The sequence below is a fragment of the Bolinopsis microptera genome, chromosome 4 (assembly GCF_026151205.1).
Source record: "Bolinopsis microptera isolate Bmic1 chromosome 4, MBARI_Bmic_1.0, whole genome shotgun sequence".
NCBI lineage: Eukaryota > Metazoa > Ctenophora > Tentaculata > Lobata > Bolinopsidae > Bolinopsis > Bolinopsis microptera.
In genome coordinates, this window is record NC_087075.1 from 49895 (window position 1) to 68091 (window position 18197).

At 38.9% G+C, this 18197-nt stretch overlaps 1 long non-coding RNA gene across 1 annotated transcript; it reads left to right on the plus strand.

Annotated features, from left to right (window-relative positions):
* Positions 1–1906: 1906 nt before the first annotated feature.
* On the plus strand, positions 1907–4170 carry LOC134814176 (uncharacterized). The gene is made up of 2 exons (XR_010160112.1): positions 1907–3513; positions 3835–4170. It is a non-coding gene; the product is annotated as an uncharacterized LOC134814176 (long non-coding RNA).
* Positions 4171–18197: the final 14027 nt, after the last annotated feature.

Consider the following 18197-nt stretch of genomic DNA (forward strand, 5'->3'; position numbering starts at 1 on the left):
ATCCTTCAGCCGATTCAACAGAACATGTTGGGATGGATCGATTTAAAATGTAATGTCCAATGTAATGTCCAAGAAGAACTCTAAGTGCAATAGGACTTTGGTACAATTTTGTGCTTCGTAGTTTCGCAATCGTCTTTTGTGGTGTTATAACGACGAGAGAAGCCTTTGCATAAGTGTAAGTAGGGCTCTCGGTTGAAGGTGTGTTTGATTGAGTGATAGAATGAGAGTTTAGAAGAAGAAGATTTCTGATATTCCCAACATTTTTTGAATTGATTGGTTAGAGCTTCGATGATGTTAGGAATTCTATACTTTTTGCTGCATAGTGGTTTGATACATTGACTAAAATTTGACTGATTTTTAAGGGAGTCTTTGAATAATTTGTGATCACTTACAGTGATCAGTTTCATCTAGTTCAAGGAGTGGTTTTATGTATCGATACCAAGGTAAGTTTAGTGATTTTTTTTTCTTTTACGGCTGCAGTTACAAACGAATTCGACTTTGATTTTGTAATTAGCCTTTTGAAGTAACTTAGTGTTAAGCGAATTGATTGATAAATCAGAGGAATTCTTCCTGTTTCTCCCCATACACCTACATTTGATGCTTTACGAAGGACTCCCAATGCCCATTTTAGGAATGAAATATGCACTCTTTCTTGTAGAGAGGCGCTGATTTTTAAGTGAGTTAGTAGCGGTTGCTTCTGTCGAGTTAATCGTTTTGCAAAGAGATTTATTGATCGTACTAGTGGGTGTCCATATTGGAGCACCATATAATAAAATGGGCTTGATGAGAGACGAAAAGTGTAAGGAGTGCTTTAAAAGATAACTTTGAACGCATGACAACCCTTTTCAGGCCAAAAATGCACGCATTGCTTTGGTTTTAAGGTTTTGTTGAGCAATCTGTACTTGACCCGATTGATGAAGTTCAAATCCAAGGTAACAATAACTGTCAACAATTTCAAGATTAGATCCGTTGAGTGTAAATTTGATGTTTTGTACGTCCTGTTTTAAAGTTTTCTTGCCAAAGATGACTGCTTGAGTTTTGAGTTCATTGATTTCAATGCCCCACTCCTTACAAAAATTACCGAGAATATTAAGTTGCATTTGAGTTGTTTCGTGGTCAAGTGAGTGTGATGTGAGTGTATAAAAGATATAAGCATTGGTCTATTATTTATTAAAGTGCTCGTCTGTTAAGCTAGTTGTCTCATCTCTCACTTTTCCTTGCAAAGAGAAACTTTTAGGAGAAACTGATCCAAGCATTATACTTATAGTTGCATGTGACACATGTATCACTTTCTATATTAATATAGAAGCCGCATGAGAGTGCAGTAGTGATTATAAATACCAAGCTCGTTGGACCAGGTGAGCTCCCATGCTTGTGAATGTGAATTTGCGTGTGATGTGAGTGTAAGAGAAAAGATATAAGCATTGGTCTCTTACTTATTAAAGTGCTCGTCTCTTAAGCTAGTTGTCTCATCTCTCACTTTTCCTTGCAAAGAGAAACTTTCAGGAGAAACCGATCCAAGTATTATACTTATAGTTGCATGTGACACATGTATCACTTTCTATATTAATATAGAAGCCGCATGAGAGTGCAGTAGTGATCATAAATACCAAGCTCGTTGGACCAGGTGAGCTCCCATGCTTGTGAATGTGAATTTGCGTGTGATGTGAGTGTAAGAGAAAAGATATAAGCATTGGTCTCTTACTTATTAAAGTGCTCGTCTGTTAAGCTAGTTGTCTCATCTCTCACTTTTCCTTGCAAAGAGAAACTTTTAGGAGAAACCGATCCAAGTATTATACTTATAGTTGCATGTGACACATGTATCACTTTCTATATTAAAGTATTAATATAGAAGCCGCATGAGAGTGCAGTAGTGATTATAAATACCAAGCTCCCATTTCTCCTTGGGAGCCTCCCAAGGCTATTTATTACTTACTCTTTTGGTTCTCCGGTCCATTTGACAACACTTGGGGGTCCATATTTGGGGCACTCAAATTCATATTCCTTGGCCAATTTTTAATTTTTTCATGCTGATTTGAAGGCCATTAAAGCATTTGAACCAGTCGAAAAAGTTTAAGTTGTAGGTATATCTTTTACGGTTTTTGTGGGAAGTCGTGTTAAAGTTGATGCCGTGGTGTTAGTAAAATGATACCCTTATAAAAGCTCAGATTTATTTTCTGACAGAAAGCTAGAAATAATCCAAAATATCAAAATTGTTATACACTCATTTTAATGACAGTTCATGACCTTAAATTGCACGAGAAATTTATTAAACTCGGATTCAGAGTTCCTTATGCCTTAAAATCCAGGTTTTACCAATGTGGCCCAGGTTATCACGTGTCAAATGACTGAAAAAAAGAACACCAATAAAAACCTGCCTCCATTTATAACTGACTAGAAACTTGCTTGTCGAAAGCTTTGTTCGAGGAAATTAAAAAAATTATTTATGTTTAAATTTCTCTAATCTCTTCACATCACCATTTAGCTCTAAGCTCTTTACTGTAGAAAGTATGGATTTTATTTGACAATGACGAAAACGTTGTAAGTATTCGGTCATCAAAATGAGTTTATAACAAGGTCGATATTTTGGTAAATTTTTTTTTCTGTCAGAAATTAAATTTGGGTTTCTATTGGGGGTAATAGAGATATACTACAGTACAGTACTTACATTCACATTCACAACCACGGGATCAGCTCACCTGGTCCAATGAGCGGGAAACGGAGAACAAGCTCTGGATACGTCATAGTCACGAGACCTCAGGCTCACAATCACGTGACCTCAGACCCAATCAACTGACTTCAGGCCTGTCAGCTCCCTGTAATTACATGATCTTGAGGTGACGTACGACACCTCGTTAACCGCAATCAATGTCTGGGAGGCTGCAAATTTTCACATGCCAAAAACGTAAGATTCTTAAGGAGTTGTGCGAGATGACGATACATAGAGGCCGCAGAATTATGAGGACTACCAGATCCTCATGGTGGAACCTAAGCGATCCATGATATCACGACAGGCCCTACAGTGAACAATGAACATTATACTTTCTACACCAGCAATACACAATATCCAACTCAAAAATTACACGTCAGTGTTGAAGGGTTGGGCGAGGTCAATCATGAGGCAAAATGGTGTTCGTGCATAGCCAGGCCTTGAGGGCCGAAAGGTAAGAAGGTATATTTGTGTTCTCAGCTCAAGTGAGTGCGCTCCTTCTTAAATTTTATTTAATTTTCGTTATTTTTTATAATTTGTATTGATACTGAGGTCGTTCTCCATAGTTTAATTGTTTTATCAACAAACATTTCTGGCCACAGTTCATAGAGCAATACTGTTCATGTTTTAGATTATGTTAACAATTTCTTAACCGGTGTATCCATAATCTGTATCATCATATCGATACCACCTTTCTTTCATGCTCATGAAATCAATATAACGATTGCAATACAGATATCAAGGCGCTATGATGATGATGATGAAGATTGTGGTAGTATTTCTACTCGTGGCTGGATTTCATGGTAAGCAAAATGGTGGTTTATTTTAATCTGATTTAATTTGTGAATACCAAATTTTCATCGACTTATAACTAATACATAATATCGACATTACATTGGTATGTTTACACCAAACATTTAAAAAAATACCCAATTAAAATGTAACCCAATTTAGTGTATCGTTTTGATAGGGAATAGGAGTGTTATGGATGTATTTAATGTGAAACTGGAGTTTATAAGATATTCAGATAACCCATTGAGCCCCACTATAACAGGTGGGAGATGCACTTATTTAATCATTAATTAATCTCTCATTAACGCGTATTTAATATTACAACTTTTCAGCTCAATCACCAACACCAGGACCATGTGTTGATGCCGGCATTCCAGAAATGTGTAAAGTTATGGTGGAAACTTATAATGGAGACTGCCTTAGAACATCCGCTGGCGTAAAGGAAGATTTGATAATGAATTGCCGTAAAAGTTGCCGTCTCTGCAACCTTTATTAGATAGAGACAATTATTCATTGTTATCTTAATCAATGGGCACAATAAGTTGATTTCTGTAATCATAGCTTACAATCTTAAAATGTGTTTAAAACGATTCCGTATTATTACACTATACTATTCTTCTAAACTGTAACAATTTTCCTGTATTTGATGCTTTTAGCATTTGCATTTACGTATCTGTCTTATTTGTTAAAATTAAACATAACGTTATCACAGATACAGCAATCAATCCGCTAGTTGATTATTTTTATTAACAGTAGATACATATACATATCACCGGAGACTCGCGGGCGGAACAAAATATTGCACGCGCACGCGCGTGCAATATTTCATATGTCCCCGAGGGCGCTAGCCCGAGGAGGACATATTTTCGTATAGCACGGAGGGCCCATCGGGCCCGAGTGCTATACGATTTTTCCGCCCGCGGGTCGAGGTGATGTGGATTATATCCACCAGCGGGCGTATTACATTTAATATATAATTTTATAAATAAACAATGGAGCTTGTATATAAGTCAACTCTAGAAAAGGTCGCCACTAATTGTTGTAACCATGGTAACACGTCACGTGTTCAATGTAAGCCAATCATAAAGGGCTTTGTCGTATATAGGGGCTGGAGATGCACTGCATTCCTGGGCCGTTACGTGGGAATACTGAATGTAATGTCAGTGACGATGAATATCAATAATATAGGGGGATTATAGTGCTGATGTGTATTATGTAGTGTGTTACAATAACTTTGATATAAATCAAAATATCATGTCATCTGCTCACGAGCTGCATGAGCAGCCCTACCGGACACAAAAATGAAATGTATAATATTATATATATAGTCAGTGTAATATAAGGAATTTCACATGGAGACGATACAGAAACTGAAAATATTTTAGAGAACTCCGGGCTATATTGCTACTGGTCAAATTAAATGTCACTTGTTAGCGGGCTATATCATGAGCGGGCTGTAGAGATATCGGGCCCTTTGACAGCGGGCTGGTGAGAGCCCGCTATGCGAAAAAGCGCACGCTGGTGGATATAAAAATGGTCTGCTCTAAAGTAAAGTATAAAGAACACATCTGTTTGTCGCAGTCCCACCGAGTATAGCATTTCTAATAATAATGCTATACAACAAGCAAACAAAAAACAAACGACAAGCAAACAACAAGCAAACAACAAGCAAACAACAAACAAACGACAAGCAAACAACAAGCAAACAAAAAGCAAACAATAAGCCAACAACAAACAACAAGCAAACAGCAAGCAAACAACAAGCAAACAACAAGCAAACAACAAGCAAACAACAAGCAAACAACAAGCAACCAACAAGCAAACAAAGGACAGACTGATGATCAGATCATAGCTCCATTCTCCAAACCTTCCCGGCAATCACCTACGTGGCACTTCAGCAATAGCCTGATGGCTCTGATACATGATGCAACAATGAGCAACAATGAGCAACATCAAAGTCAAATCTAAAAGCACCAGCACGGCTATAAGTGAGCTTAACCAACTAGCAATGGACAATCAAGTCCTACTACGATGGATACCAGGCACCAGTTCTCTTCAAAACAGTAGATCACCGGTTTCCTTCTCCTAAAAACAGTAGTGTACCAGTTCTCTACAAAACAGTAGACCAAGGGTTTCCTTCTCCTGAGAACAGTAAGTAGTACCGCACTAGTTCTCTTCAAAACAGTAGACCAACGGTTTCCTTCTCCTGAGAACAGTAGTGCACCAGTTTTCTTCAAAACAGTAGACCACCGGTTTCCTTCTCCTGAGAACAGTAAGTAGTACCGCACTAGTTCTCTTCAAAACAGTAGACCAACGGTTTCCTTCTCCTAAAAACAGTAGTGCACCAGTTTTCTTCAAAACAGTAGATCACCGGTTTCCTTCTCCTAAAAACAGTAGTGTACCAGTTTTCTTCAAAACAGTAGATCACCGGTTTCCTTCTCCTAAAAACAGTAGTGCACCAGTTTTCTTCAAAACAGTAGATCACCGGTTTCCTTCTCCTAAAAACAGTAGTGCACCAGTTTTCTTCAAAACAGTAGACCACCGGTTTCCTTCTCCTGAGAACAGTAACGCACTAGTTCTCTTCAAAACAGTAGATCACCGGTTTCCTTCTCCTAAAAACAGTAGTGCACCAGTTTTCTTCAAAACAGTAGACCACCGGTTTCCTTCTCCTGAGAACAGTAGTGCAACAAATACCAATTCTCCTCGAAACAGTAAAACATTTAAAGTGATTCAGTGAACCGTTTCCTTATCCTGTGGATAACTTGGAGCAACAGATTCCTTCTCCTGAAGACAATGTTTCACGCCTAGAACACTTACGGAATTTAATTGAGTGCCCTGCCGGTATTTTTGACTCTTGTTAACAGTAACATGCTCGTTCCTGTCTCCAGAATGGTTGTAAGGTAGAACGCCAGCACCCTAGCCTCAAGATAACAATGTCAATAACTTTCTCTAGACTTCTACAGTTCTACAGTTCTACAGTTCTACAGTTCTACAGTTCCATAGGTATACAAATGTAAATAAACATTTGTGTAGCTCACATTTAAGTAAACTACCTCTTCTATCATACTATTAAAAAAAACATTAATATTTCTTTAAAATTTTACGGTATTGTGGCAGTTTTTTCGGTAATTTCTAGTGAATTTTTAAGTTTTTATACCGATAAAAATATGTTTTATCTAGATAAACAGATAACCCTTTTTAACGAATTATCGGAGATAATTATCGGTAACGATTATCGGAGTGGATAGCCTATTGCGTAGTAACGATGGTAACGAAGGTTGTTACACGCACGTGCACGTGCAAAGATTGTTAAAACGGCATTTTTTATCGGTTTTGTTGATATTACGTTGTGTTTAGTGCGAGCAACATTTTAATCGGCTGTATCTTCGGTTTGTTCAGGATATTTATTGACGCGATTTAAACTTACTAAAACAAAAAGTACTATTAGCTTCCTCCCTGTGACCACGGGTTTTCTAGTAATATAATATAATAATGTATATATATAATATATATAACTGCAAGTGCAAATGAATTATTATAGTTATACAGTGACTGATTTGCTGTTGAGCTGAACATGAGGAAATGAAATTTTTAAATATTAACATTAGCGCTTTGAAAGATAATCTTTGATCATGTTTATGAAAATTATAGCCTGGGGTCTCCAAGTAAGTTATTTTTTAAAGTAAAACCAAAAAGAATTTTTCAAATTTAAAACGAACGGAATGTTTTTTGGACGATGATTAAATTTAATCACTCTACTGCACTCGACTGCCACGTGACTTTTTAAACCCGTACTCTGTACTTTAGCCCTAGGTTGTAGATGGCCAGTGGCGTAACGTTGCCTGTTGGCGCCCCCGCTAAAAAAGCGCCCCCTGCTGGCGCCTCCTCCCCTTTTGGCGCCCCTCCCTAAAATTGAACAAAACAAATTAGAATATTTACAAGATACGCCGGTAAAATCTTTAAATAACTGTGTTTCTAGAGCAAAACTTGCAGTTTTGCTAGTACCGTAGTTAAGTTTTTCGAAATTGTCCCACATTCAAAGTCAAACGACGATTTGGTGCCCCCCCCCCCCCCCCCCCCCTAAGATTGCGCTCCCCCGTACAGCGGGTCGGCGGGGCCCTTCGTTACGCCACTAGCTATAGGTGGCCCTGAATGACTATTCGAAACCCTAACCCTCTTATTTAATCTGCGCCATCTGATCCCAACCCTAACCCTAACCCATTTCCTCACAAAAGCATATGCTGAAAGTCTAACCCTAACGAGAAATTAGACTAGCTTCCTTATACGGTCATATCACGTGATCAAGACAGTTTTTCGTCAATATCTCACCAGGGGAGCATTTTAACCCTATGTCATGGGGGTTGATTCGGAATCATCGTCCAAAAATACATCCATTCAACTGTCGGGAGCCCTTTTAGAACAATCTCGAAGATCGACTGTGGAGTGACTTAGCACGTTCGATGTTTTTTCCATTGATCAGACCAATTTGAATTAGGCTATGGATTCAGGATTGCATTAGCATGAGACCCAATTGAGGTTCTAGAAATCGAAATTAAATTCCGGAAAAAGCTTTGCAAAATGAAATAATACCATTGTCCATTACTTCCTTTTTATTCCTTTTTATTCCTTTCTATTCCTTTCTATTCAGATGTTACGTCATAAAAAAACATTACGTCATGAAAACATTGGAACATAATCATAGTTCTACTTCTAGTTAAGGGTATGTCGATATTTTCTTATTGTACGTATATTATACTATTATTATAGCAGTGTCAAGTGCACAAATCTGATAGTGATAGAACAATGAACAAATATTGGTGCGGAAAAGTGCGGTATTAGGCCAATAGTGCGATTCCGCACCCACTGCACTTTAATACTAGTGAATTACCTCTGGATGTGCACCACCGTTTGTATATTTACCCCCTTATATGGCTATCAAAAGATAAGCACTAAAGATAAGACCTCTATCCATTTTCATACCAACTTGCTTTAAGGTATAAAACAATCATTATAGTTCAACATAATTGATTAAATTTACTTTCTACTGATTCAATTAGCGCTGTAATATTAATCAGTCCATTAATTGTAATCAACATTACCGATATAATCTTGGTACAGCGTTACACTTACATTTAAACCCCTTATTCCCAGTGCAACCATTTATTTGCCGTTGACAATAGTATCGTTTCACCAGTGCCTGGTCGTGTACTGATAACACACATAACCCCGGCATGCGCAGGGATTATATTTCAATTTTTCCCGCGACGCGCGGGAAAAATTTATAATAATTTCGAGTGCGAAGCACGAGGGATTATTATGAAAATAACCCCGACGTGCTTTAGCACGAGGGGTTATTTTAATATAACTTAAGCGTGCCGGTGTTATGTGTTATAAACCCCTCCGGGTTAGTGCTAGGACCAACAAATTTCATAATTCTAGCTATATGAGATCAGTATGGAAAATCTGAAATGGAATTGGGGAGTATATTATACTACCAAATAAATACAACTAAGGTACTATGACATTTGAAATTGGCGTTATATCTAAACGTTATTCCTCAGTCAGAACGTTGAATGAATATCGATAAGGGGCGTCGAATTAAGCCTGGCAAGCGATAAAAGGTGGAGCTAATAATGATATCGTGTCATGAAGTTCATCAAAGTAGACGACTATAATACATGGCTTATATCAAACAGGGCAATTGCTACGACAAAATTAACCGGACAAATGTAACCGTCGTTCTGGAACTGGTCCAAGTAATGTAAGAGTTTAAGTAATGTACGCAGTGTGCTGGAGTTTTGCCAGCGCCTGCAGTAAGACCGATACGTAGATCAAGTGTATTTATAGTTCTTACGTTAAGCCATAGGTCACGTGACATTTTTTACCAATGCGCGTCGTAGTAGTTAGTCACGTGATACACGTCATCAAAACACGTGACAGTGCGCAGTGGAAATTCTCATGGAATATCAAAACAAAACAAATTTTGTTGAGCCAAATTAGCGGGACGGGATTATAGAAACTTTGCCGGGGTTATTCATTCAGCGGGAAAAAACTAACAGCGGGAGCCGGGATTATCAAATCTATTTAGCGGGAGCCGGGATTATCAGAATCTTATTCTATCCCGGAGGGGTTTATAATCAGCGAGACTGATACCACATAACAAGAATCAGTTGCTGCGTTGCTGTGAGCTCCTTTAAATCTATAATGGTGTATATGTGTGTGTGTGTGTGTGTGTGTGTGTGTGTGTGTGTGTGTGTGTGTGTGTGTGTGTGTGTGTGTGTGTGTGTGTGTGTGTGTGTGTGTGTGTGTGTGTGTGTGTGTGTGTGTGTGTGTGTGTGTGTGTGTGTGTGTGTGTGTGTGTGTGTGTGTGTGTGTGTGTGTGTGTGTGTGTGTGTGTGTGTGTGTGTGTGTGTGTGTGTGTGTGTGTGTGTGTGTGTGTGTCGGCTAAATGGTTCTTGTTATTATTATAAAACAGGGTCTTACCGACAAAAATGATTTTTAAAAATACCATGTGGTAAACTGTACCCTTGAAAAAGATTTTCCCAACATCTGTTGCATGCAGCTATATCTCTAATTTCGTTCAATTCATACGAGTTTTCCATATGCAAATTTCTACTACTTAAATCACTTCTTAAAACTGATAACAAGTTCATTCTAGGTCTCCCCAATCTCCCAATGAATAAATTATCTGATTCAATAGAAAAAGAGAGAGCCGTTTGGGCTGGAGTGTTCTCCATACTCCTGAGAATGTGTCCAAACATCTTCCACCGCTGGTGTTCGATACGCTTGGATAACTTTTCAACTTTTCACCTTTCATACAATGCTTTGTTGCCTATCATACCTTTAGGCCATTTGATGTTTAAAATGGACCTGGGGTGTCTACGATGAAGTGTGTCCATTTTCTCCATGGTTGCTTTTTTAGGACTCCAACTATTTGAGTTGTAAATCAATACAGATACAACTTGAGCATCGTATAACCTCAGCTTTCTTTTAAGGGAAATTTTTTTACCGGACAACCATACTTTTTCGAAGTTCTTAAAAGCAATTTCAGCTAGGATTCTCCTTCTTTGAATGTCCTTTTCAGTACACAGTAAGGAACCTAGTGACTTATTACTTCGCCATGGTTCGTTATTAGCTAATGGCTGACCGTTTGTGTCTTTATCAGATTTTTTCGCCAGGTAGAAGGTACTGAATTCAGTTTTACTTTCATTTACTTAGAGGTTCCATTCTTTGAGAATCTCCTTCACTGCAGGAAGGAAAATTATCAGTTTCTCGATGTCCTCGTCAGCAAAGTCACAATCGTCTGAATATTCCCACTCAGTTGGAAAACTTTTACATAAACAAAAATATCTTGAAGAACAGGATCACGATCTCAGAGATGAGGAATTGTAAAGGTGAAATTAATGGAGTATTAATTGGTACTGCATGATAACAGGATTGCATGAAACTTTTTAATTGACTAAGTAATATCGTCACGCGCGAGGACATACTGCTGTTGAAAAATGATCACCTCTAGCGAGCCCGGCAGGCGGTAAGGTTTTCTGGGAATTAAACTGGAATTAAACTGGAATTAAACTTGAAATTACCAAGGAGAACACTAACGGACTCGTTTTGGCTATACATCAATTCATAAATAAGTTCATATATAAAACAAAAGCCGAATAAAAGTATGAAAATAAAATCTTAAAATTTAACCGCGTTACAATATCACGAAGTGGAAATAAAATCAAATATAATAATTTAAATGCTAATAGAAATTCTGGATGTGTGCATAAAAGCAAGTCCAAGGAGATATGTTAAACTACATAAGGTGATGGGACGTTGAAGGAGATGAGTAGGGGACGTGAAGCGAGGATTAGGACTTAATCATAGGATTTGAAGAGTCTGTTAGGTGGTGATTGCTAGGACTTCATAGGAGGTGATAACTAGGACTTCTTTTCAGGAGGATGTCGAAGGTGAAAGGATTCTGTGAGGTACTTTCCAAATTCAGTAGCATGGAATGAGTTCATGATGGCCCCATATTCTTTGAGCATTATGAGGCTTTTAAGGTTGTCTGAGAGGTTGGACCGGAGGGAGTTGTAGCTGGGGCATTCATTTATAACGTGGTCCTCGGTTTCAAGGATAGGTGTTTCAAAGAATGGTAGTTCTTCGAAGAACCGCATGACGTCGGTGTCTGAGGAGCAGCAAAAGCGACATGTTTTCAGTGCTGTGTTGTAGCGATCTCCAGTGTAGCGACCTTTCTCAATCCTCAGATCGTGACTGCTAGATCGAAGTTTTGCAATGTTAGCTCTTTTGACCCTGCATGGGAGCTGTAGGTACAGTTCTTCACCAAACTCAGCTTTGACCGCAGTGTAGAATGACATTTTAGGCTGGTTGTGAAGATCCTTCTTCCAGTGGTTGACAAATGTTTCGTGTATGTGTTCACGAGCCGCAAGGGTGTGGGGTAGGTGTGGCTTAGCGACAGTGCTCGTCTTGATGATAGTAGACCATGCATCATACCAGGTAAGGTTCAGTTGTTTCTGTTCCTGAAATGTATGGTGCAAGAGGGTGTTCACGTTACCTACAACCGCTTGTGATGCTCTACAGAAGTAGGCAATACATTGAGGGAGGACGGTTACTGTCCAGGGGGTTCTACCTGTATCTCCGTAGCAGAAGTTGTTATTTGCCTTTTTGTGGACACCCAATATCCATTTAAGAATTTTCAAGTGAGTAGTTTCAAGAGCATCTTTTGCTGCTGCTTTGGGAAGACTCGCTTCTTGATTTTTTGAGAGGATGGCTTTCACGATGTTGGTTGATGGCAGCCAAATAGGGCATCCATATGTGGCCACTGGCTTGACTAAGCTATCAATGAGTTTTAGCATCGTGCTAGTGGTAAGGGCTCTCGTGTCAATAGTTCGTCTCAGAGAGAAGAATGAGCGAAGAGCTTTCTTCCTAAGTTCATCGATTGCTTGCTTGAAGGAACCGTTCAGGGAGAACTGGATTCCTAGATAGCAGTATTTTCTGACGGGTGCGATGTCCAAGTTGCCTAGTTTGAAGCCGGGTATACTAAAGATATAATATCCTAACGCCGTGTGGTCACAGAGGCTCCACCACCAACATTAATAGTACAATAGGTCAGTAGTTCAGCGCGGAGCCGGATACATTCTTAAATTGTAAATTATTATTATAATTAGTCCCTTCAATAATCTCGATACTTACTGCAAATGTGACCATGGCTATTTTATAATTTTATTCACACACGGGATTTCACTGCTGCATTTAAAAAGGGTAGGAGTAATTACCCGCTGATTCAAAACCTGCATTAGGTGAGCAATTCCATTCGGAGTGTCCCCAGGTATCTAATAGTATTTTAAGTGAGGATCGTTCTGATAACAAATTATTGTTGTTTCTGTATTGCGAAGAGGCGGCTAGATTCGAACTTGTCGATGAGATCCTTGCCAAGATACTGGACAATGAATTTGAGGTGTAAACTTATTTTTCAGTTTTGAATGACACAGCAGAGTCGGTTTGTCCTTCAACAAACAGTCCTGAAATAGGTGGCAATGTTGGGTTAACAACCTGCAGGATAGAGGCTTCAAAAGTAGGGCTACTGGAGGAAACATCATTCCTCAAAGATAGAGCAGCTCTTCTTCTACCACTCCCGCCTGATGACACGTATAATTTCCCTGCTTGTGGTGTGAACAAACGCGCACCTCCTGTAAAAGCCTTGTTTGCTGATCAGGTGGAGAGATGTGGTGACTTGCCAGAGTGCGTTACCGTGGTTACTAAGACTGCTAGGAGACCACTATTCGTTATCAGACTTGCTAAGAGTCTGCGGAAACAGTTTAAACTTGACCTTCCTATGATAGTTATTGACGACGGTCCTGAAGGTTATAGCTCTGAGATAATGGATGAGATTACATCGAAAATAGATGGCACCCAGCACCTCAACTACTGGCAGAGATTAAAGGCCCTAGATCTGATGTCATTGCAAAGAAGAAGAGAACGGTATTTAATCATCAACATGTGGAAAGTTCTGCATTGCAAGTGCCCTAATGATATTGGTATCCAGTTCTCGGTGACTCTCAGACATGGTCAAAAAGCAGTTGTGCCCAGTATAGCTAAGTCCAGCAGTCAACGTAATCAAGCACTACATGACAACTCATTTGCAGTCACTGGACCTCGATTATGGAATGTAATCCCAACACATATGCACACCATCGAGGATCCTATGCAATTCAAAGCAGCTTTAACGAACTTTGTGAAGTCATTTCCGGACGAGCCTCCAGCTCCAGGATACAGCCGTCGGAATGGAAACTCCTTGCTTGATTGGAGTGGTGATAAAACAGTTTCTACACTGTCCGGGGGGTCGACTTTTTCGATGGCCCGATAGAGGATTCTATGAAACCCTACAAAGTAACAAAGTAAGTAGAGATCGCCAAGTTCCCTAATATATGCAATACGTCATCTCCTCTCCAGATCTAGGCATTGCCGAGGGGAGGAATATCTAGGTCTACGAATGGTGAAGACTAAATATTTCTTCCTATTAGATGATGATATGGTCGCTACAGAGAGAACAGAAGTTACTAAATTGGTGGAGATATTGGACACCACCGACACCACTCTCGTAGGGGGAGGGTTTATGTTTGCAGGTTTCTTAGAGTGTGGTCTGGATCTTTATGGGAGATCAACTTTATTCCACTACGAAGACACATGTACTGCTGCTAACCAAACTGTAACAGGGTTTCCTCATCCTGGTTGTTATAGATGTGAAATTACCGCCAATATGTTCGTGGCAAGAACATAGGATGCTACAAAGCGGTGGGAGGTTGGAGCAAAGAACTTAAAATAGTTGAGCACAAAGATTTCTTCCTGCGGTTGAAGGGGGCGGGAAAGAAAGTAGTGTTCTGTCCGGCATTTATCGTGGTAGACGATCACAGCCGGACTCAGGGAGTGGAGCTTTTGGGAGGATTAAGTGTACTACGGCTTTACAAATTTTGGAAGCATGTTGGGATATAGATCTGATACCAATCGTATATACTGAAAATACTCTAGTACAATTGTAACTGCAGTTTTACAGAACTCTAAATGCAGGTATAACTTTTTTGTTGGGGACCGGCCCGAAGTACCAGCCAATGTTTACTCAAATAATAATATATATAATAAGTGTTATCAATTCAAACTCAAAACTCACACAAGATTAGATCTCATTAAAACGATTAAAATGTATATCATGCCCATGGAGCTTGTCGAACAAAACATAGCTGAGCACATATAAAGTTGCCTTTAGTTGAAATTATCATATTAATGCGCTTTTAGAGTTGTTAGAGTGAAAACAGGCGCATAGCTACGGCTAGCTAGCTATTCCAAAATTTTTAAAATTTAACGACTGTTATCAGTCGCATAGCATCATGCCGTTTTTGCTGGCGAATTGATGGCAGTGTAACTGAGATGGTATGCAGTGAAATTGATTCTGTGATGGCGTGCTTATGAGACAGAGTTATTATTAGCATTACGGTTGATGTTGCGCTCTGATTTCCTTAGTCCCGTTATATTGTATAACATAAAGTTAGGCCATTCGTCTGCAATGCCCTCGTTTTGTTGATCAATGAGCATGTTTTTTATACACCTTTTGTAGATGTTAAGGTTGAAGAGACTTGGTAAGGAAGTTGCTGCGACACTATATCTGTTTATTGCTAATAGTGGACCTTTGTAGAATGATGAATTATTGTAAGGGTGTTTACCGTATTCATCTGACCATGTAGTTGTAAGACTCGAATCCGGATCGGCGACGTTAAATATTGGTGCACTGTTAGGTATTGTTTTCTTTATAGAGGGAGGCACTAGACTTGGGAAGTTTTTCAGCTTATGTATAAAAACTAATGCGTTCTTTACGATGATACTATGAACTGTCAATATTTTGTGTACATAGAAACCAGACTTGGTACTTGCTGGTGGTGTACCATCTTTGTACCGTACCATCTTTGTACCGAAAAGATAACCACCCGGCCGTATTCACACTCAGACCAGAGTCATTTTCTGATACGAGATTGGGGACTAGACGGGTTCTAAAAACAAACAAACATATATTAAAGTCATTATTGTGACGGTACATTAGAACCAGACAGAAACAATATGTAGTTTCTGAGATCTGCATAATGCATAATTCTGAGATTGTTATTTAAGATTGCATAGAGTCTTCAAGATTTATATTATTTAAGATTGCACAACTTTCGTCTTGGTAGATTCCAAACACAAGGAAATTTTCCTTTTGGTTGGTAATATACTCAATGATGGGAGTACAGTGTATTGGCTATGCCCCGCTTACTAGTTTAGCTCTTTCTAGTCCCCTGCTACACGGCATGTAAACAGGGATTGGCTAGTTAGAGGCGGTCCGTGTAGGCCTTACACTGTGCTTTCAGCAATACTCATAGAGTCTTCAAGCGTCTAATTCCGAAATATAATCACGATATTACTCATCACATATTTTGAATTAATAATAATATTCAAACGAATCCATGCTTGCTTCTGCTTACATAAACGTAGCGTGCGAAAACATGGTTGATATGCATTATGTCAATCAAAAATTGCCAGGTCCACGACTTGACTATACGACTTGAGCCAAACTTCTCGCGTGTGTTTTTCCCTCACAATAACTGTTCCCGCGGTGGGTTGCGGCATAGTTTGAAACTATTTACACTTTATGCATTGTCCTCATGACTCACGGCTAAGTGTAGATCCATGGCCATAGACCCACGCTGGCTCCATATATTCAACATAATGTCAAGATTATGTGCAATTCATGGCATTATATTCAAGTATATTCAACAATGTTACAAGATAATGAGGTAGTAAGTAGTAACTGCTAAATCACTTTACTGTTACATTCAATCTTCGAGATTGTTCTGAAAGGGCCCCGACAGTTGAAACTAACTCGAATCGATGTATTTTAATGTGATTAAGCATCATAATGAGTGTTCTAATACTATGTTCATACTTAACTGCTACAGTTTATTTTCGTGTGTTCATTTATTATATTTATATCCCTTAGTCACATTCTTGATAGCTAGGCACCTATTTCTGTCTGCTAGGTAAATTCACTTTTTGATTAAGTTTGACTCCAAAAATAGCAACAGATCAGGCCCATTAATATTTTAATATGGTTTATTAATTCACTTGTCTTAAAAGTTCACCCTGGCCTCGATGCAAATAAAAAATCCCTATAAGTATAATATATCTATAAATATAACGTTATACTCTAGTAGCAGGGCATAGTTGAGTGTGCACTTCGATGTACACGATTTCTGATAACACAGGGTTGTTTGTTAGGTCATTCTAAACCAGAATCGTTTAGGTGGACAATTTGTTTCGCTAGAGACAACCCTACAGGGCAAATTTTCTAAATTACCCTCAGTCGCGTATACGGGATTTTCGTATTTCGGCTCCTGAAGGTCATAGAGACTTCATTTTTGGCGTAAAATTACTGCAGTGGCCACATTTATATACAACTTATTAATCAATGTATGGTCTAAAATTGTTTGTTCCCGAGATATCTGCAAAAACCTAATTTAAGCTCAGGCGTAGGCACAAATTTCATTAAATTTGTATCTCAGCTTCTGAAGGTCTTAGAGACTAAAACTTTGGCTTAAAATGACCGCAATGCACATGTTTATATTGACACTATAAAGGTCATAAAGGTCCAAAATGCTTGCTTTTGGAAAAAATCCAGAAAAACTGATTTTCACTGGGGCGAGTGAAAAAAATCTACTCTAGAAGCTAATTGAAATCGAGTGTGCAGTTTGGTGTCTACAAATTTTCTAGAAACCAGGTCCTTTGTAAGGTCATTCTGGATCAGAATTGATAAGGTACGCAATTTCTATCAGTAGTTCCAACCCTAGGGGGGAAATTTCTAAATTACCCTCTGGCGCAAATATATGACTTTTGTATCTCGGCTTCAGAACGTTGTAGGGGCCTCTCTTTTAGCTCAAACTAACTGCAAAAGCCACATTTACATACAAGCAATAGAGCAACATATGGTTTATAGTGCTTAGCTTTGGAGATATTCATTAAAAACTGTTTTAACTTTCGTGCATTCTAAAATAGTAACATCAAACATGTAATTAATTTTGGTATCCTGGGCTAAAAAAGTCTTACAGACACTTTACTTGCAGAACAGCAAAATGTTCAGCATGAACACATTCAGATAATATTTATGGAGCAACACAATTAAGTTTGAGAAGCTCCTTCCAGCTATCTTATCTTATCCCCAAATGTATACATCTAACCATCTCTCTGGCTACTTCAAACTACTTCAATCCCCAAATTTATACATGAACATCTAACTATCTCGTTATAGCTACTACAAGTTGGGCTCTCTCCAGTACTGTTTGACTATTATGGCTAATCAACTTCAATCCCACCTCATGAAGTAGAATCTACTTCTAGCTACCTTTAATTCTGCTACCTCTATGCCATGCCTATTCTACCCAGCTACCACCAGCACGTTATAATTTTAGCTCTTTCTAGCAACCTCTGAATGCTACCTCCTGCTCTATACAGGTACCACCAGTGGGCAGAAACCACCAATTCCAGCTCTTTTCACCTACTTCGGCTACATCTATTTAGCTACTACTGCAAGGCCCCCTGGCCCCTCCAACCTCTGCTCTTTCTAGCAAACTTAACTTAAGCTACCTCTTGCCTTTTATAGCACCGCCAG